Raw genomic sequence first — 18138 nt, 5'->3', positions numbered from 1 at the left:
CCTATCCGTGACAACGAATGTAACCAGCGAGATCAGCCGTATAGCCATAGCCTTATAATATAATATAGTGGGTATCTACGATTGTCAGTTGTTTCTTTTACCCTACTATGTACTATACTAAAATTGGTACTAGGACCAACAACAATTTCCGTATGACAGACCCCAGACTCGCGAACGAGGTTGAATCACATCAAATCACCACGAGAATGATATCAGTAACATTCAGTTCCACGTATACATTGGTTGCAGAGATTTTCAAGCTAATCAATTTTGCCAATAGCCTGGTAAACTTCAGTAACGAGTAACTGTCAGTAATTTTGCGAAGAAATTCTGGTAACTTGACTTTAGAGCTAAATTGAGGTAATATTACATATTAAAATGTAACATTACAAGCTAGGCACTGTTATTGGCAGCTACCGGTAATTCGTTGCAAAATTTACAGAGATTTCCCAGTAAATCTACCAGATTTTTTACAGTGTAGGTAAGACGCCCCGCCGAAAATGTCCACATAAGAACCTGCGCCAAAGGAGTCAGCTTCTCATGGATTAAGTCGATTCAATGAGCATTCTGTAGTCATAACGGGTATCCAAAAAGCCAATCCACCGTCAGAATCCTTTAATCAAGTACAGGAATTTGATCAAGATATTAGGAGGTTCCTACACTGAGATACGTGTTCTTCTATCAGGAGATCTATGCGTAAAATGTATTATGAGCAGCGGACAGGTGGCCAAACTACTATTATTCAATGATCTGGGGTCAAAATAAAATAATATTGAGGCTAAAGTGGAGCTTTACAAAACTAAACCACCCGAAAAGCATGGAGTCGTCTCTGACGTTGCCACGGATCTTAGTGAAGAAGAAATACGACAAGCACTATCTAATGACAACGTTATATATGTCAAAAGGTTGCCATACTGCTCAAAGTAAGGATTTATTCCAAGCCGGTCGGTTCTCCTATGTTTCTCGGCGAATATACTTCCCACTGTCGTACATATAGTTTTTTTTTGCGGTTCAGGATTAGAATATACAACCCACCACCCTTGCGCTGTGACAAATGCAGTCGATTCGACCATATGGCAAAGCATTGCTCAGCACGGTGCGCTAAATGCGGTAATAATCATGAATACAAGAACTGCACTAACCGAACCAATTTTGCTGTGACCAACCACATTCAGCCAGTTTGGTGGGTTGTGATAGGTATCGAGAGGAAACTCGCATCCAGGCTATTATGGCAAACTCCGATGTCAACTACTGGAGTGCCAGAGGAATGGAACAAGAACTCAGACAAATCCGAAATGTATTATCTGAAAACGAATTCCCACCAGGACATGACTATTCGGTACCTGGACATCTCGATATCGAAGGTTTCCACTAATATACGATACGTCATCTTTTGCGAGCGCAAACGTGAATATACCTTCTCTCGTAGTTGCTAATATAGTTCGACTCAATCGGCTAAATCAGGAGTTTTTTTCATTTTCAGGAGGGGGTAGGCTATAGAGGAAGAAATCGTGTGACAATTAAACACGCGAAGCGTAAATAAATATTTTACTGCTATTTTAGTTCATTGTAATGTATACAACGATTTACTAAAAATGCGACTGCTGAACCCTGGATCTGCCACTGCGAAGGAACTGATATTTTAGTCATCAACATCCCAAGGGTCGCGGCCATTCTAATTATATTTTTGGTTGGCCTTGTAAGTTCACAATCTGGGCAATTCAATTTCGATAATATAACATAATTTCGATAATATAATGGTAAATTAGCTCGCAGGCTATTCAGGACCTCGCGGGCCACATATGGCCCGCAGGCAGCGGGTTGCCCACCCCTGATATAGACAGACACCTTCGATAATTTTAAGAGCCGAAGCTGGAGCCGGAGCCGGAGCAGTGGTAATAATGCGGCTCAGGAGCTGGAGCCGGAGCTAATGTATGATAGAAGAAAGCTCCGGAGCCGGAGCTGGAGCAATGCAAATTTACGGCTGCTAGAAAAGCCCTGCTTACAATTTTTGGTTTCACTGCATATGGCTGCAAACAGTGAAAACTCGTATTGGTCTATCGATCCGTCTTTTTTTTACATTTACGGCCTTCAATATAAGTATATTCGTTGTTTTGTATGTATCATACACTGAGCATGGGTCCTAGTTTAATTCGAAAATAACTAGTCAATGTCATATAGATACTAATATATGTGGAAAGGCTCACTCTACGCAACGTCCTCAATTATCATCGATGCGTGACTGATTTGAAATTTCTCGTCACTCTCTGGAAGAAGGTAGCACAGGCGACACTTCTTGTATGAATAATTGCGTACTGTATTGTATTGTATTGTATTGTATTGTAAATACCCGATCAGAATTGCGACCGACAGGGGCACTTGGTAAAACTAAACAGCCTACACTTATTTATAGCTTACGAGGCATCTTGGTGTTTCGAAGTAATTGCATGTGGTATAATGAGGCGAGAACCGACTGGCCTCCTTCAAACACTTCCAGAGTGACGTCTATCTGTTTCAGTGGCGGGTCGTGACAATATCGGGTGGTGGGGCAAGGGCTGCGAGCGACTTTTATTAACATGACGTCACAATGGCGTTTTCCAACGTAAAAAAGTAACTTTATGATGCTCACATGAATTTCCCGACAACAGTGATTTTAACGTAGGTGCCGCGAGAGGTTTGCCGGTGAGCCGTGACTTGAAGTGTGGTAACAAATGTTTTATTCATTTATTTTTAATCAAAGGATTATTTTACAAAATGTACGTGAACTAAGAATCGTCCCTATGCCACGAATCAAGTATCAGGTCATCCTTAGTAGCATGCGTTTTGATTTCATGGTAGAGTTATAGATTACGCAAATCGATAGACCCTAAAATCCGACCGTCACCTCAAATTCGAAATCCGGATCCAGTCCGGCCAGGTAAAAAAACATTGAACTCCTGCTCCGGCTCCTGAACCGGACTGTGGCCATCTCTGGTTACGACCAGGTGATAATAGGCAACCAAAGCGGAGGCACCCGGCGTACGATTGGATCAATAGACTGGACAACTTCTAGATCTCTCATTTTCGCTCTAAAGGCAACTGCGTAAACTACGTACGGAATAAAGATTCAATACGATTCATGTTCGCACTTGACTTGACCTGACTAATTCCAATGACTAGAACTCGTGAGATTGCGTAAGCCTAGCTGGAAAGGTCAACGAGTTCGGACACATACGCAATTGTTATCTCAGAGATTGGGTCTGTCATATTGAATCCAGAACATCAATTTGAATGGTCTTTGAAGAACTAAGGACAGCAACCTCGGAACTTCGGTCTCGGAACAACGTAGGACATTTTGGCCTTGAAACTGGAGACTGTGACACAACACATACGGCTTACTGTCTATAAGTCTGCTGCGAAATCGCCGTTGGAAAATATATTAATATATAAATACATGAATAAAAGCCGTAACTTAGTATACTGTTACAAGAAATCATCGAGAAGTAGCATACGCAATCTCATAACCCATTTCGGCATGGTACACTGTCAAAATCAATGCAAACAGACGAACACCGAACTTTGAGTAAAATAGATCGAGGAATAGGCTGATCGAATGATCAGCTGTTAGCCGACATCGAAAATGAAATAGCTATCGCAATTGACAGGGGATTGTAAGCAAATGGTTTGAAGGCCACAATTTCACAGTGAAATGGACATTCGCGAACATAAAATGATGTGAATATTTGAATGCAAACCGAGAATCTTGGTTAGCTGTTTCATGCGATCATCGAGATATACCATTGGAAATATCATCACCGATCTCGTTATGGAACGCAGACTATAAAATAGCACAGACCGACACCGGCTTTTGCGTGAGATCCGCAATGACGTAGGTAGGCTAAGTATCAGGTCAGCGCGCATCTCTACCATACTCGACCTCGAAAACGAAATAACTGCCTCAATCATTGAGTGTCAACTTTAAGACTTGGCACCGTGTTCGATACTACAATCAAGACATACCGTGCGAAAGCTCATGACAGATCTAGGTATGGAACATCGTTAAAATCAATAGAGACCAATAACGGCTTTTGCGTAAATTTGTTGGCGATAAATGAAGAGTCAGCTCTTACTCGACTTTGGAAACGAAATTACCACCCACATAGTTCAGTGACAAACTTAAAACTTGTTACAGCGGTCGATACTAACACTTACCGTGCCAAATGTAACAATGCTGTCTAGCGAAACGAGACAGGTACTCGAGAAAAAGGGAGCCAGACAGTATTGTTGCGTCGCTCGTTTCGCTAGACAGCATTGTTGCGTCCCAATGCCAATCTCCATAACAATCAAAAATTAGAGACTGATTGTGGGGGTTCCAGGGCCGCGAGCGGAATAAAATTTATATTTTCGTAATCAGTACGGCGGCAGCTTTCGATTGATACCCGTTTTATCAAATTTGATGCTCGGCAAGTCGGTCAAAAATTACCGTCAAATTGCCTGTAGCCAAATGGAAACTGTGACGTGATACAATTTCATTGAACCGTGCGATTTGCTTGTGTCGACACCATATAGGACACTATGGGTAAATACTACCTTCACAACATATCATACCAAGTTTCAAGAATTATCATGGTGCGAGTCACCGTCAAAATCGACCTATACCAGCAAAGGTCGACTCAACGCATATTGCGGTAACCGAGTTCAGATATAGATACGATTGTTACATCACACCTTAAGGGCGAGTAGGCATATTTGCCCCGGTTGCTCGGCCATTTTACAAATAGGAGAGAGTAAATCACCGTTTCTTTATTGTGCGCGGCTTTGAGAGAATAGATAGTGAAAGCTTGTTATGAGCGCTACCGGTGCAAGCCCCGGCTAGGCATTCACAAAGCGAAAACACAGAAGAGAATTCGATTTTCGCAGAGACTTCGCTATGTATGGGCGTTTGCAAGCGAAAGCACAAGAACGCGGGTTTCGCTGTGATCTCGGTATATATTGATTGCTGTGCGTCTATAAATGGTTAAATTGTTATTGAACAGGATTTCAGGTGGGGCAATACCCCAGTTGCCCTATAGGACGAGCCGCCAGTGATCTGTTTTGGTGTACGTGACAGTTGTACCGTATTTTCAATCATTTGTAACATTGTATTGTTGTAGGATGTCATCTACAGCCATTTTACAATACATTAAACAGTTTATGAGTATGATGCGCGGCAGGGAAGTGAATGCATTACCGGTATATTGTTAATGTGCTGCAGAAATCAACAATCGTCTACATTTATCCACGTATAAGGTGTGAAAAATTGCATACTATGTCAGCCTTGTATTAAAACATGTGGGAGATTATTTAACTTATCTAATATTGGCTATTGCTTCCGATTCCAGAAACAGGAGCGCTGATATTTTCCAAAGAGCACACAGAACGGAGGTGAGAGTCCGCGAAAGCAGGACTACCTGACTCTCCGACCAGGAAGAAACCTTATTGAATACACAAGTAATAGTCTGCAACGGGTTTTTGTTAAGCTTCTTGGAGGTACAGAACTTCAATATACAATTAAATAGTATATTCATATTGAAATGAACCCGAATATTTTCGGCTGACACTCGTCAGGGGTAATCGTCAGCAACTAGTAGAGAATTGGAAAGAACATTGTATATCAACAATCGTATCACAGAATATGACGTCACCAGCATGAAATTTCGAATGAGAGAGCGTTCAATGTACTATTTTTAGGTGATACACGAACTCCTTTTGTTGACAGAGTTTTGGTTGGTGTATTTTGATAAAAGTTGATTCCAAGGCACACAAATGGAATTGTGAACGGCCTCGACCTACGATTCGAAATCGGTCGTCTCGATAATTATTCGCACAAATCGGATTATCCAACAGATGTTTGCCGATGGCAGAATTAATTGCCTTTGATCGATCAGCATCAATCTTAAGTGGATGAGTTAAGGGTGAGCTTTTCACATCGCGTGTTCTGATAAATCTGGGGACATGTTGGTTTATGCGGTCCTGCAGACGTCTTGACGTTCTTCCCACGTAGCCACAATCACAGTGGCACCTATATTCGTACACTACATTACTTTGTTGAAGTGCAGGAAGCACGTCTTTGCGTGTTGAAGGGAGCAGTTGTGTTGTTGTAAAAATCACATTGGTTTTGACTGTATCGTAACATTTACCGACAGCAGAAATCAGTTGTTTTTCAAAGCGGGTGGAAATGGGGCCAATCCAAGGTAAATGGATATAAACATCTTTTATTGTTCGTGCGGTGGGCTCTGTTCGTTTTTCTGCGTTGAATTGCGTTAATTTCCTCTCCATGCCGCGGCTGATGACGTGTTCAGGGTAACCGTTATCAAGTAAGATTTTTCGGATGTGGTCAAGTTCTAAACTCAGTTTGTTACCCGAACATATCATCAACGCTCTATGCACGAGTGTGCCTATGAGGTTAATTTTTCTGCGCCGAGGACTAAATGAATTCCAGCGAAGGTATTGGCCTGTGAATGTCGGTTTCCTGAAAACAGACGTTTCAAATTTGTTGGTATTGCGCTTTTCAACTAATACGTCCAGAAATGATAATGAGTTATTGCGTTCTTTTTCTATTGTGAATTGCAAGGCCGGGTGAAGCGAGTTTAAGCGAATGAGAAATTGGTCACACTCCGATTCATTCCTGAAAATGACAAATGTATCATCTACGTATCGGCGGTACAATAGTGGTTTGGCGGATTCACGCTGGGACAGAAGCTCGCCCTCGTAATACCCTACGAAAATGTTGGCCAAAATAGGTCCCAGGGGACTACCCATGGCTAAGCCGTCTATTTGGCGAAACATGACCTCGTTAAAGCTAAATTCCACGCAGCAAGTTGCCGCTTGTAAAAGTTCAACAAAGACGTTACGCGGGATTGATGGTGGCGGTAACTTACCACCGTACAGCGCGTTGGCACAAATATCAATAGTCTCATGCAGCGGAACGTTCGTAAAAAGACTAGAGATATCAAATGAGCTCAGAAACACGTCTGGATTCGGCAAATCCAGGTTTCGTATTTCACCAGCGAACGTGAACGAATCGCGAACACATTCCGTGCCGTACAATTCCCGAACCGGTTCCAAAATGTCAATAAGCCATTTTGCCAGCTGATGGTGAGCAGACCCGATCATGGAAAGTATAGGTCTCACTGGGACATTGTCTTTGTGAGTTTTTGGCAGTCCGTACATGCGTGGTCTTTGCGATCCCGTCGGTCTGATGGCGCTGTATGTTTCTGCCGTTAGGACACCGTTTTTCTTCAATGTCAGCAAACGGTTGGTCAGTCGTCTTTCAATTTTAGGTGTATTATCAAATTCCGAAACCGAACCAAGCGAGATAAATTTGGTTTTGTCATGCAATATTGATTCCATTTTCGAAATGTAGTCAGCTTTGTTCAGAATGACAACACCGGATCCTTTGTCTGGTTTGGTGATGTGAATTTCAGGGTTGGATCGCAATGCTTTGATGGCTAGGAAACACTCTTTGTTCATCAGGAAGTCCGCCTTGTCGACCGGGCATCCACAATACGAATGCGCCAAATCTGATAACCGAGCTTTGAGAGCAGGTATACCCTCGTCTGATTTAGGTTCGTGGTGTTTTAATTGGCCGAGGAGAACTTCAAATTCCGCAAATACCTCCTCATTCTTGACAGTGGTAGGCGGCAGGCAAAAATTGAGCCCATGGGATAAAACAAATTCTTCAGTCGGGCTTAGCTTATGATCTGATAAGTTCAGTATATTCTTCTTGCTTGGACTTGCATTGCTACCGAATCGCTGGCTAACTAAGCGGTTAATGCCACGTTCGTTCCTTGTTGAATTCTGCTTTTCTTTGATAGTATCTATCGATGCCAAATAACGGCAGAAGCGAAATAAGTCGAAAAACGACAGGATTGAACGTACTTCCTTCTGCAGCGATCGACAAACACGGCGGAGAGTAGTAACCAACTTCTCATTCTTCCCAATCTCGTCATATAAAAACGCCTGTTCCATTCTAGGATTGAGGCGGGCGCGTGATTTTTCTATCCTGCTTTTGATAAATGCTGGTAACGTCTTTTTTGCGATACAAGCCTTCAAAAAGGCTGTTGTTGATACCGCAGTTCTCAATCTTCCCCTAGTCTTTATCAGCTGGTTTAGGATACGCAACTGACTTTCACTGTACCGCTTTCGGAAATATTTGAAGAGCTTCTTGGAGGTACAGAACTTCAATATACAATTAAATAGTATATTCATATTGAAATGAACCCGAATATTTTCGGATGACACTCGTCAGGGGTAATCGTCAGCAACTAGTAGAGAATTGGAAAGAACATTGTATATCAACAATCGTATCACAGAATATGACGTCACCAGCATGAAATTTCGAATGAGAGAGCGTTCAATGTACTATTTTTAGGTGATACACGAACTCCTTTTGTTGACAGAGTTTTGGTTGGTGTATTTTGATAAAAGTTGATTCCAAGGCACACAAATGGAATTGTGAACGGCCTCGACCTACGATTCGAAATCGGTCGTCTCGATAATTATTCGCACAAATCGGATTATCCAACAGATGTTTGCCGATGGCAGAATTAATTGCCTTTGATCGATCAGCATCAATCTTAAGTGGATGAGTTAAGGGTGAGCTTTTCACATCGCGTGTTCTGATAAATCTGGGGACATGTTGGTTTATGCGGTCCTGCAGACGTCTTGACGTTCTTCCCACGTAGCCACAATCACAGTGGCACCTATATTCGTACACTACATTACTTTGTTGAAGTGCAGGAAGCACGTCTTTGCGTGTTGAAGGGAGCAGTTGTGTTGTTGTAAAAATCACATTGGTTTTGACTGTATCGTAACATTTACCGACAGCAGAAATCAGTTGTTTTTCAAAGCGGGTGGAAATGGGGCCAATCCAAGGTAAATGGATATAAACATCTTTTATTGTTCGTGCGGTGGGCTCTGTTCGTTTTTCTGCGTTGAATTGCGTTAATTTCCTCTCCATGCCGCGGCTGATGACGTGTTCAGGGTAACCGTTATCAAGTAAGATTTTTCGGATGTGGTCAAGTTCTAAACTCAGTTTGTTACCCGAACATATCATCAACGCTCTATGCACGAGTGTGCCTATGAGGTTAATTTTTCTGCGCCGAGGACTAAATGAATTCCAGCGAAGGTATTGGCCTGTGAATGTCGGTTTCCTGAAAACAGACGTTTCAAATTTGTTGGTATTGCGCTTTTCAACTAATACGTCCAGAAATGATAATGAGTTATTGCGTTCTTTTTCTATTGTGAATTGCAAGGCCGGGTGAAGCGAGTTTAAGCGAATGAGAAATTGGTCACACTCCGATTCATTCCTGAAAATGACAAATGTATCATCTACGTATCGGCGGTACAATAGTGGTTTGGCGGATTCACGCTGGGACAGAAGCTCGCCCTCGTAATACCCTACGAAAATGTTGGCCAAAATAGGTCCCAGGGGACTACCCATGGCTAAGCCGTCTATTTGGCGAAACATGACCTCGTTAAAGCTAAATTCCACGCAGCAAGTTGCCGCTTGTAAAAGTTCAACAAAGACGTTACGCGGGATTGATGGTGGCGGTAACTTACCACCGTACAGCGCGTTGGCACAAATATCAATAGTCTCATGCAGCGGAACGTTCGTAAAAAGTCTAGAGATATCAAATGAGCTCAGAAACACGTCTGGATTCGGCAAATCCAGGTTTCGTATTTCACCAGCGAACGTGAACGAATCGCGAACACATTCCGTGCCGTACAATTCCCGAACCGGTTCCAAAATGTCAATAAGCCATTTTGCCAGCTGATGGTGAGCAGACCCGATCATGGAAAGTATAGGTCTCACTGGGACATTGTCTTTGTGAGTTTTTGGCAGTCCGTACATGCGTGTTTTTGTTAGCATGCTTAATATACGCGCTGACGCCAGGATAGTCCAACTAAGGGTAGGGCGGTAGACTATCTCGTGTAGTGGGAGCACCGGTTTACATTTCGACATATTCATGGGGAACACTGATAAGTATGTGTGTGAGAGAGAGAGAGAGAGAGATATTTATTTCTTCGTCAACCGGAAGTGGTAGTCATAGGGAACGCTTTTGGTTATGGCCGTGGGTAGTAATCGGCTGCAATCGCTAGCCGTTCTGCCTGATATAACAGGTGAGCAGCGATGATTCTTTTAGTTAAAGTAGGTAAGGTGCTCACAGGTAATTGTCTGAGCACAGGACACCGATTCCAAACAGGGCCAGATATAAAATTCGCAACAGGAACAGCTTTAGTCGTGGGTAGGAAAGTAGATCAGACCCTGATAATGATCATAACGTCGACTTTAAATTGATATTTCATGATTCGAAGCTGCATCTGGTAATTGGATTGATATTACAGAAGATACAAGTACAAATATTGTCATGAATCATAGTGAAATCTTCCAAACTCGTAACAGAATGATTCTATTTTATTGCTACATTCACTCGATGTGATGTTGATTATCATATCTAGCTTGTCAGGCCATATGTTACACAGTTTGTTGAAGTCAGATGAATGTTCCATATCTCTTATTGATCGATGTTCGGAATTTCGCGCCGGTATTTTATGACTATGATATGATACTGCGGGGACTCTCAAATATTGGGCTTTGATCCACAATTCAGTCGTGTTGGACCATCCAGTTTAGGTCGAAAAATATATAGTGTGTATTTATTGTGGATGTAAACATTGGATCTGTGTCATGATGCACTTTTCAAACCTAAACTTGATAGCGCACTAGTATAGATTACCAGTATTTTTGTGAGATTTCGAGAGTTGCTTCGCGTGACTGTCATGCGTCCAAAATTCGTGTCGGTATGACTATGATATGACACTGCAGGTATTCTCAAATAGTTTGCGTTCTTTCAAAATTGAGTTGTGTTGAACCCTCCATTTAAAGTCATTACATATTTTGTATGTACTGTGTATGTAAGCATCGGATCGCTGCTATGATAAAATTTGTGAACCTCCAATTGATAGCGCACTGGTGTAGATTCAGCATTTTTGTGAGACTTGAGCATCTGCACACAGTTTTGTTTATGCTTCACGTGATAGTCGTAGGCCTATGCACAAAATTTATTTGTATAGACCGATAACAATGTGCGTGTCAGAGAAACGTTTTAGGGTACTGACATGTCTCACAGCGTTTTCTACAGAATTGTCAATTGTGATACAAACCGTTTGCTTGTATTTGTAAAGCCATCAAACTTTTATTATTATTATTATTATTACACACACAACTACAGTGACGCTTATCGCCGTTTAGGCCTTGTGCGTCACAACACAGATTTATTGTACAGTTTAGTTGCATTGATTTGGTACAGTTATGAATGCACATATTCATCTTCAGCTTGATCATGGGACGTCTTTCAATCACTCTTTCATTCACTCTTCAGTCATATCCTCGTGCATGCGTCCGTCTTTCGTGTCACGGCTGCCGACTTTTTATAAGAGCGTGGCTTATACTCTGTTTCTGGGCTTTTTCAATACACTGCTAGCGCAGCGGGATCGGCGGTGAGGAGCCCAGAAAACCTCCGACACATAGAAGTTGTTACGAACCGGGATTCGAACCACTGCCATTGGTGTCGTGACGCTGGCGCTTAACCAACTGCGCCACTCGCTTCCCCATCAAACTTTGAATATTAAAATAATGGGTGTCTTGAAATTAAATTTTTTAAAGGTGCACTTTGAGAATATTTTGGAGTCTGTCAAATTATACGACATTTTTGAGCAAATTCTATGATATATTTCATCTATCGGGACTGGATCAACATAAAAGAATTCTCAATTATTTTATTCAAAGTATTGCTAGATGTTATATTTGTAGTTGAAGTATAATGATAATTCTTATGTTCACCGCGCTTGTAACGATTCACGGGCCATAACTAAAATAATTAGAATGCTGTAAATTTCAAATTGGTATGCATTTTGCAACAACAGTGTTCTCAATTTTCAAGGTACTGAGAATTAGAGGAAGGATCACCCTTAAGCCGGGAATTCACGATCCGTAAACGCTTCCGACTGTTTCTCTCCTCAAAAGGAACGAGGAGAAATTGGGCGCAGAAATAGCAAGAGTGTCCGTTCGCTTTATTGTGTATTTACATCCGCCAGGCGCTAAGTAGTAGATGGAAAACTAGGCTAATGTGGTGTTTGGTTAGCGCTTATATAAGGTTGCACTGGTGGACTACGGCGTAGTAATCGCCAAATGTCGCGGTGAAATGGGGATGGTGTCATTTGGTGTCAATATTGACGATTAATGGACCATTTGTTTGTGGCCATGGTTTTGTTCGGTCAGTATGCAGTACCCGGGAAACTCTTGCGATGTCTTCATAACCGCACATTTCAGGTTGGTGTAGGAAATAATTTGTCGGACAGGAAGCGTTTCAAGTCCGTTACTGTATTCCGGAATGATGAACGATTTCCCCGAAACGATTAAAACTAATATAAACGTATTTGCAGATGATGTATGCATCTGGGAATCTGATTTCAGTTTCGATAAAATAAGAACCGCGATCCAAGAGCCATTAACCGTTACAGAATCATGGTGCAACAAATGAGGACTCCGTCTACTAAAAAGACCGAGGATATAACCTTTTGGAGGAATTCAATGGTTTCTGGTGGGAATAGACGCATTTGTTGAACATTATATACAGTATAGTTTACAATTTACATGTTTACAGAGACACGTGCGCGATTACCGTTACAAGATGACTGCCATGGAATGTTTGTTTTGAAAATTATATTGCGTTATGTTTAAAAAACTCATTTTCGCAAAACAACAGCATCATTAGTAGTATTGCGAGGCTAACTGTAGTATTTTTTTTTGTATTACCGTTCGTTGAAATGTTTTATTTGTTGCATATCATCTGCTTTCTTTACACTTTTCCAATAGCAAGTCCCCGCTAAACGTAAGACCAACTGGTATGGAGGGGTATTTTTTAAGAGTAGAAGTTTTGGGCAGTGGGGAATGAAAGCAAATAGGTTAGGGACCATGGCTGTTGAGGGTGACGCGGGCCACATCATCAAGTAAGACCGCTATCTGTCGGCGGGCCGGACAAAATCCCGCCGCGGGCCTTATGTTGCGCGGCCATGCTCTAGGGCAGTGGTTCTCAACCTTTTTGACCTCGCGGCACACTTTAGAAATGAAGAATAATATGTGGCACACTAGCACAGTGGTTCTGAACTCTTTTGGCTTACGGCACAGGCAAACTACCAGCATGCGTATAGCAGCAACCACAGTGTTACAGAGGTGCAATTGCCCGAGTTTAGTTATCACTAGGGCGGTTTGTTTTCTACCTAAAAAAAGAAGATTTTGACCTAAACAAACTGAATTTTGACCTAACGTATGCAAATTAGGTGTTTTCCCACATAATGTTAAAATTGTACCACTTATCTTCATTTCTGGTTGGAACTGACTGTCCTAACGAAGTAGTTCGGCCTTAAATAACGTTTTTGGCTGAGAAACAGTCAACTTTTTACCTGAAAAAAACATTATTTCAACGAAATCTGCCCATATGAAGAATTCCAGTTGTTACAATACGCATTATGGTGGAAAGAAAATGTAGTACAACGAGAGATACTTTCCTACATTCTTGGGTAGAAAGTGCATGTCCTTACTAAGAAACTTGCCAATGACGTTCAACAGCAGTTGCCAAGGACGTACGACAGCAGCAGTTTTTGACTGACAACACTCAAGTTGTGCATACACTTCTGGTGACATAGCCTACCGTGTTGCTTCATTCTGACAATGATGTCTACATCACAATTTTTTAGCCTGCGCTTCTCAATATAAGAACGATGCAATGCCCAAGAAGTTTTTCTACAATTAGGATATTGCGGTACTTTGACCATAATACCATGTCTACTATTTGTGTTATTTGACCGTTTATGATTCATTATGAGCAGACAATTAACTGTTTACCACGGTAGGCCTGTAAAGTAGGCTAAAAGCTGTGAAATATCAAATGATAGTGCAAAATCTACGATACAAACGAAATGCAGACGTCAAAAAAATGTTGACCTAACGCTACAATTTTGACAAATTTTGACCTAACGCTACAATTTTGACCAAATTTTGACAAATTTTGACATGTCAAAAAAAAAAAACGCCCTAGGTATCACCATACTAAATGCTACGATATGTGGGAAAATTGGCGTATCACACCCATTGACAGCGGAGGCCCCAGTTTGATTCATGGCAATGCAGTGCCAAGTTACGAAACGTCGCAGATTTATGAGATTCTCCGCCCTAAACGTTGCTGTGCTCGGAGCGTCTTTACAATAATATTCCCACAGAAAGACTCAATCCATGACCAGATTGAGATACCGTAACTATGGTCGTCTCGACATCCTTATATCTGTTCACTGCATCGGATTGTACATCGAGTGTCTTGATCGGGTAAATTCAATAGAAACACCAACAATAACATACTTAAAATTTGGATTTTTGTCATACCTCGACATAGTTCACCACATCTGCTCGCGGCACACCTGAGCAGTCCAATTGGCACACTAGTGTGCCGCGGCACACCGGTTGAGAACCACTGCTCTAGGGTGTTGGTAAGGTCGGTCATCGAATACTGCATGGCAGTTTACATGTTCTCCCCGAAGTATCTCAGAAGACCCAATGCCACTATCCGGAAAACCGCGCTCCGAATATGTTGCGGAGCAATGAAAATTACCCCGATGTACGCACTACAACATTCGTGCAGAGCAATGCCTATGCACCTTAGACATCTCCAGACATGCTCAACATATACGTCGGTCATTTTAGCTCACGATTCCCATCCATGTCAATCAATTACACAGGAATCATGGCATGAAATCTTTCCAGACTCGGGAAATTCTGTTACATTTAACATGCTGAAGAAACATGCTCCTATATTTCAGGTACTCGATTGACTTGAAAACTGAATCATTGATTAGGGGTATAATATATCTCGAAATCGTCGAACGGTAGTGCGAACAGCATATTGACGATCATTACGCTGACTCGATAAAATCTATACAGATGGGTCAGAGAATGATAAGCCATGTTGAGCTGCCTTCTACCTGGACAGGAATAATCACTCTTGGGACCAGAGACAAATAGACGCATTGTCGACATTTTAAACAGCGCTTATTGCAACAAGAGCAGCGTTGGACTGGGTTACGGTAATTCTAATATCACGATTTTTTTCAGACAGCGAACGCGCACTGACAGAAATTAGCACGACCTATACAGCGAATATCATCGTCGTAGATATACAACAACGCAACAAGGTCTTGGTCTTCAATAAGAAAGCAATTTCGATGATATGAATACCTGGACACAAGAAGTTGGTTTCAACGAGAAGGCTGATCAACTAGCGCGAGACGCAGCACACGATCGATCAGACAACATGGAAAAGCATGACATATCTACATACGAAGCAAGAACCTAATCCACGAATCCTGCAAAACTAAATTGGATAATCACTGTAATCGAATCGACATTGAATCGCAATATCGACGAATTTTTCCAAGTATATCGATGATCATACGATCATGCCGCGACTCTCCCGTAGAGAATCGTCCATTCTCATTCGGATGCAAACGGGGTATTGTAGACTAAACGCTCGTCTAAATAGACTTGAAATGTGTGACACATGTAATCAACCACAGACACTTTAGCATTTTGTTACATCATGCAATCGCTACGATCGATCCAGGGTTCATCTGGTTCAATCCGCTCATAGACACAATATTCACTTTCGTTGAGCGCGCTAGCCTATTGAAAAGTCCTTGCAAGGTATACAGTCACTGTTAGACTTCGTTATGTTGTCCACTAGGGACTTCTAGTTGTATTAATGAACAGTCATGTGGCGAGATAGCGCAGTGGTATAATCCGCGGCTGCAACACCAATGGGTGCGGGTTCGAGTCCGACCGAGGTCGACTTCCGAATTCCGATACCTAAGTGTTGGAGGTTTACCTAGGCTCCTCCTCGCCACCTCATCCGCGTCAGCTGTGTCTTACAAAAGCCTAGATGTGGGCCGTGCTATAAGTCGGCAGTTACGGAAAAATAAGAAGAATATCGACCTGATGTAAATGCCCATAGTAGTCGACAAACACCATGAATACCCCAAAACAAACAAATGAAAAGTCATAGTGCAAGAGACCTCGGTTTGCCGAAAAGCACCCCCTCCCCCCTATACATACATACATACGCAATTATGAAATTTAAGTCGTAAGAATTAATAATATTGCCGTTGTTAAAAGATTCAGCAAGAACTGAACTCATTCCAAGTTCAAGAACTATTATTTTTTCTCAGGTGGTTTCTCGCCCCTTCGGTTGCTTTCACTGCTTTATAAAAAGTATAATTCGTCAACTAAAATTACACTGGTCGATTTTTCTTTTCTCGCCAAAATGATCACTATTAAGTCAATTTTCGTACGCTGGTTACGAATATGAAGTCGCTTTTTTCTCTCACGTCACTATTTTTTGTGATTTAAATTTTTCATATATTAATGCTAAACAGCCTGTTCTGTGACGTATTTCTTGCTGTTTGGTCATCGCTAACACCATTGTGACGACACCAGAGATGGTTAAAGTACTTATCACAGGTACTCAAGTAGAAGTAGAAGTAACGGCATTAATGTCTACTCAAGTTGAAGTAGAAGTAATGGCGTGAATTTCTACTCAAGTAGACGTAAAGTCACTTTTCATAAGTATGTAAAAAAGTGATTATCTAGGCCTAGTTTTTGATATTAGTATTAATTTACTAATATTTTCTTCCTTTCAAAATATCACAAGACTGCGATACAGTGAAAAGATAGGAAAGCGTCGAAACGACTTGGAGTAGTCTTTGAAATCAGACATCATAAAACTGAAATCAGACCTGGGCCTAGGCGATGTAAAGAGGAGGTATGCACAGCAAAATGAATGAATAATACAGCGACATTGAGGGTGTGAAGCATTTGAAAACAAAACTATTTACCATTTGGTGGTCCAAAATGGTTTGGAGACAGCCACATGGATATGGAAGATATTGTTACTTTTGCTCATGTTTTTTAATTTATTCAATGTCAAAAATCAGCATAAAATTCAATATCCAATTTGACTTGCGCAATAGGATCGATTTCTCATGGGTCAGATGTTACAATTGCATTGCCTTCAAATGTTTTACCAGCAGTGAAGGAGATTCTCTCAGTGAAGAGTCTTTTTCTGAAGAATGTTCTCAGCATGTGTGTGATGGTGAACAGCAGCTATATAAAGTTGAATCAAGCTGAACAAAATAACTGTGTCCTAAATTTGAATTTGCCAAATGAATTTACTCTTATTGTAGGTTCCAAATTGAAAGTAAAACATATAGCCTACTTGGCACTGTTACCACTTTTGCTTGGTATATGCATCGTGATAGTGAATACACATTCATATTTTCCGGCAAACCCTCTTTAGTATATTGTGTCTATGTTCAAGGTCTCCTAGAGACATTGGGAAACGTGAATTCTAGCCTCTTTATTTATTCATCAAGCCTAAAAACTGTTTTGTCACACAATACAAATCAATGTGCTTTTATCCCTGTAGCTGGTACAACTGGCATCAAGAGGTCTTACGAAAATATCAAATTTGGAATAAAGTACTCAAACGTGTAAAATTTTGAGACGATTTTGAACTCATAAATATGCTGCTGGTTCAACGATCTAGAACTACAACGTATCCTTGTTTTATGTGTGAATGGGACAGTTGAATTAAACGAATTTGAATTAATTGAATTAAACGTAAGTGGCCAGTGAGGGAGTATCTTACACCAGGCTTTAAAATGTTTAGAGTCTGCTGCTCTTATCGTCAGATCTAATGTTGTATTCCACCATTGTATATTAAACTGTATCTCATGAAAAAGTTTTTAAAAGCTCTGATCAAAGAGAGTGCACGTTCTAAATACATTCACGAAACGTTTCTTCACTTGAGTGCTATTACAGTTAAAGAGGGTGTATTTGCCGGATCTCAAATCATAATATTCACCAAAACCATCTGTTTCTTATTAGGATGGCGGATTTGGAAAAAATAAATGACTCTCCCTCATTAAAGTTGCATTTAAATTTCTTGGAAATACTAAGGAACCTTTTTATTTGGAGGGATTAGTTTGAGATAGTAAACCTATATCCAA

The 18138-nt window shown here is 41.2% G+C and overlaps 1 protein-coding gene and 1 long non-coding RNA gene across 3 annotated transcripts in view; one reads left to right on the top strand and one right to left on the bottom strand.

Annotated features, from left to right (window-relative positions):
- The window catches only part of LOC145434884 (uncharacterized), a 553571-nt gene that overhangs the window by 102582 nt on the left and 432851 nt on the right, over positions 1 to 18138 (top strand). The window lies entirely within an intron of this gene.
- The window catches only part of LOC145434851 (uncharacterized), a 342686-nt gene that overhangs the window by 279076 nt on the left and 45472 nt on the right, over positions 1 to 18138 (bottom strand). The window lies entirely within an intron of this gene.

The sequence above is a fragment of the Botryllus schlosseri genome, chromosome 3 (genome assembly GCF_051294905.1).
Source record: "Botryllus schlosseri isolate E-star chromosome 3, Bs_hap1, whole genome shotgun sequence".
NCBI lineage: Eukaryota > Metazoa > Chordata > Ascidiacea > Stolidobranchia > Styelidae > Botryllus > Botryllus schlosseri.
This window is presented reverse-complemented; position numbering and strand designations above follow the sequence as displayed.